The sequence below is a fragment of the Misgurnus anguillicaudatus genome, chromosome 3 (genome assembly GCF_027580225.2).
Source record: "Misgurnus anguillicaudatus chromosome 3, ASM2758022v2, whole genome shotgun sequence".
Lineage (NCBI taxonomy): Eukaryota > Metazoa > Chordata > Actinopteri > Cypriniformes > Cobitidae > Misgurnus > Misgurnus anguillicaudatus.
Window position 1 is genome coordinate 45,009,186 of NC_073339.2, and position 4,610 is coordinate 45,013,795.

Below are 4,610 nucleotides of genomic sequence, written 5' to 3' on the forward strand. Positions count from 1 at the left end.
CTCTTTACTATAACACATTTATTTTGTAATGTTTAAGTAATTTTATTATGTAAGGGGACTAGATTTTCATCTCTAATTCCAACATGCTTTTTTAATGCTTATATTATGGGATTATGTAACTCTAAAGCAATTTCATTATGTCTCTGGCACCAGAATAATCACTCATAATTATCCAAATGTTATTTATTTTTTTTAAATACAAAATACATTTGCATTGGCATAAAAAGCAAAGAGTTTTGTACAAATGTTTAGTGATATTGAGGCAAACCACTGCTTTCAGATCATCAATTCATTTAAATCACTACACATTAATTCAATAACAGTCATTAACTATTACAACAATCAGCACATGCAGTACATACATAAAGGGGCAATTTCCCAAACAGGTTGTAGATTAATCCATGAATAGGCCCTAGTTATATTAGGATATTTTTACAAAAATAAAGTTTACAAACAAACCTACCTTACAAAAACAACACTGGAGTACATCTTTAGACAAAACAATGGCACTGATATATGGCATTGCAAAAGTCTGGGACTAGGAAAAGCCCCATCTGTGTAACTGACCCAAATGTTTAAAATAGTTACTATCACAGTAGATTTAAAAGTGCTAAAGCAAAAACACTGCAGTCCAAAGAGACATGCAAAACAGTAAGTACTATTATTTTTTAAATGGATTTACAAACTGGAAAATATCACTCCTTCAGAAAGTCAGAGCTACAGAATTTATAAACTGTTAATCAAAGATTCAACAAAAACAAAATACAACAACCATTTCCAAAATCGACTCTGAGCAGCAAACTGTTAATGCATTAATAAGATAAAACACTTAAAACAGATAAAAAAGTCCAAAATGAGCAGCACAGTCTTTCTGATCCTTTCACTGAAAGAAACTGTTCGTTAAAGTTACTCTCAATGCAGTTTGGATTTCCTCAAAAATAAAGCGGAGATCAGGTTTAAGGCATACATCAGCTCAAACACGATGTTGCAACACCTTCATGGCTTCCAGGACTATACAAAGATGCTCTTCTTCATCACAAGAGCATGTTGTTTGAGAGCACAAATCCCAACATTGGTGTCTTCAAATGACCACACTGATGCTGACTTCATCCATGCCCTGTACAAAACAAACAAATGTAGTTAAAGAAACAGAAAAAAGGTTACTGTTACAATAAAAGTGTCATTGGAAATTAGTACAATGCAAACAAATATAAATGTAAGTATACAGACCCATGTGCATTGCCACAGCATGTTACAATTGGTTACAAATACATGGGTTACAAAGCAAGGCAGCTGCACTGTCCACTGCTCTGGGTGTGTGTGTGTGTGTGTTCACTAGGGATACTCCGATCGATCGGCCGATAATGGCATTAAATGACTCGATCGGTGCTCGCTAAATCTGCCGATCTCATAAACCGATCTTTCTGTTTACTTTTGTCATCAAAAGGATCCTGAATGTGGCTGCAATTAAAGACATTTTTTTACGTAGCACGAGCATTTTTACAACCCTTTGCTCATGTGCGGTGTGCAGATTTGTATGTCTCTCTTTGCCTTTACAGAGATATGCGTATTTTCTATGAGGACGTGCTCCGGTCAACAGCGCGAGGCGTCTTCACATCCCCATCAAACAGCGTATACAACACATATCTATCAAGGACAATTGCATCCTCATGCCAAAAGTTTCTTATTTGCATGCGTCTTAAAGTTTTGAGCGTTTAAACTTTTATTTTCCTCACAGCTGCTTGTCTGCGTTCAGCCGCCGCCCACACACAGCAGCCTGTCATCAGTGCACGTGAACAGAGCGATCTCTCTCTCACGTCTTAAAGCTGCAGTAACCCAATTCATCTCTCAATAAAATCACTCTCTGCTCTTGACTTAAGAACTTTTATACTTCATACGAATGCATGTATATTTAATTAATACAGTAAAGTCTGTAAAGTGTTTTATTTTCAGTACTTTTAGGAGACATACGCCTTTTTAAAGCCATATTAAATTTCTCTATGCAGAATAAATATTTGTTGTGCTTATTTATTTGAGTCACTATTAAAACAATAATATACCTAATTACTGCAAGTAATATAACAAAGGCAACATCCGTGGTATTATTTTATCTAGAAAAAATGTAACAGTTACAGTCATCAAAGAGCTTGCATATCAGCTTTAAAAAATCAGAATCGGTATTGGCCGATCACGAAGATTACAAATCGGTGATCGTATCGGCTGCAAAAATCCTGATCGGAGCATCCCTAGTGTTCACTACACTGGAATAAGTGAAATAAAGAGGCCACGTTTCGAGTGTGTGCTACCACACCTGACAATCACATCAAAAGTGAATTCTCTCATTTTCTCACTCTCATGTTGTTACAGACCTGTATAAATGTCTTTGTTCTGATAAACATGAAGGAAGATATTTATTTTGAGAAATGTTTGCAACCAAACTGTTCATGAGCCCCATTCACTTCAATAGTATTATTTTTCCCCACTATGGAAGTGAATGGGGCTTATGATTGGTTTGGTTACAAACATTCCTCAAAATATCTTCCTTAGTGTTCATCAGAACAAAGACATTTATACAGGTTTGTAACAACATGATAGGGAGTAAGTGATGAGAATTTTTATTTTTGGGTGAACTACCCCTTTAAATCTTCCCAGGTGTTTTAATGACCCGTGTCCCAAAAGATGTTGTAACTAAAACATACTAAAAGTTCTGTACTTCCAACAATGTTTACACATTTTTATGTCTATGAATCTATATTACTTACTTCTGTCATTTGATCATTAATTGTTTGAAGTCTTTTTGCTAGCTGTCCTCCTTTCTGATAGAAGAGTTTCGTCAGGTTTTTGGATTGGAGGTCCAGGTGACACGCAGGAACATAAGACAGTAATGATTCTTTTAAATTCAGCATTTATCTGAAAACAAATTAACCAACCATTGTATATTTGAGTACTGCGAGTAAAAGAATAATAATTGTATATTAGTTACAAAAAATAAGATATAGCTCCTAACAGCAGTACAAAAGTGAAAGAAATGACTTACCAATGCTGTGAAGCGCATGAAAGGATGATGGACCTATAAGAGGAAATATTCAGAGGTGAAATCAACACATAACCACAAATGATGAAGGTCACACATACACAGAACAATAATGAAATAAGTATTATATCTGTCATAGGACGCAATGTTGGACAAAATGAGATCTTAAAACACGGTTCTCTTCTGAAAAACTTCAGCTCAAGGTGTGGTCACTTCAAAGCGATTTTTTTTTTCAGTTAATATACCAGACATCACGCGAGACATTTAAAAAAGCTTTTTCTAATAGAATCAAGTGTTGCTCGTGGCGTAGCGAAGTCACGAATAACTGACGCGGGTCTGTTCATCTGATTAAGCAGACAGTTTGTTTCATACGCAATGTCATTATTAATGTAGTCAATTATATCATCTGGTAAATTACTTACATGGATAACGTTACTCTGGACAGAATAACTTTTGGTTAGCGTTTTATTTGTCCTGATACGTTTCCATAGAACAGCTGAGTAAAAAGTGCCTCAAAAGTCAACTCAAAGCTGACAGTTTTCAACTCGGATAAAACTACCAAACGTGAAATAACGTTAAACAGCTGACATTTTTAAAACGCTGTGTTTTTCTTTATGAGCTTGACTGACTGTTAACTTACTCCACCAACCTCCTCCAAACTAATATTTACTACAAGTCATTGCAATGGCTACATATTGTAAACAAAAATAGTCTATCTAGTGAAGATATATCACATATGAAGCGAACATAAATAAATAATAGAACTTACTTTAATAACGTGGTGTCCGTCTGAGAGAGTTCTTCTGACTGACTGACTGCTGCTGAGTCTTCATTTTGGCGCCCCAAACAAACGATCTTTATTCTTCTTTTATGGCAGTTGACGTCCTTTTCATTGAGCTATACTGCCCCTGCTGCTCAGGAGGTGCCGTTTTGTGTGCAAACCCAATTTTATTGCTTTAAGTATTCAATTCAATCAATTTTAATCAATGTGAGAATAATGTGTTCATTATACATTCAAACAAAACATTTTAATCCTAATCAATTAAATTATGTTTACACAAGGAATATAAATATTTTGTGTTGCATATACATGTTTATTTTATTTAAATTCAAAGACACACTAAGTCAATTTTTATCAGTGTATATATATATATATATATATATATATATATATATATATATATATATATATATATATATATATATATTACATATTTTTAACACTGTTTTGCAAAGAGTGCCAGTGTGCATTTGAAGAGTTTCGTTGCAAAACGAGATAACCACCGTTTTTTTATTTTTTAGAAAATCTCATTTTTTTGGTTGTGCATTCCAATTAATTTCAATTAAACTGCAGTTGTTTTGTTTTGATCTAAACTTTCATAACTTAAAAAATACAGCTAAGTAGCACCATAAAACAAAATAATAACATGATAACATAATAATAAACATGTTTTGACAAAATTGTTAAAAAATGGATTTGTCTAGTTTTGCAACAAAACTCTTCATTTGTTTTTATAGCACTAATATTCTATTATACATATACTATAGCATATATGTAAATCAATGATTAACTTAT

At 33.6% G+C, this 4,610-nt stretch overlaps 1 long non-coding RNA gene across 1 annotated transcript; it reads right to left on the bottom strand.

Moving 5' to 3' along the window:
* Positions 1 to 655: 655 nt before the first annotated feature.
* Positions 656 to 4,051, bottom strand: LOC129438430 (uncharacterized). Its single transcript, XR_012360803.1, has 4 exons — positions 3,804 to 4,051; positions 3,038 to 3,070; positions 2,763 to 2,910; positions 656 to 1,117 (listed from the first exon to the last, which is right to left on the bottom strand). It is a non-coding gene; the product is annotated as an uncharacterized lncRNA (long non-coding RNA).
* Positions 4,052 to 4,610: the final 559 nt, after the last annotated feature.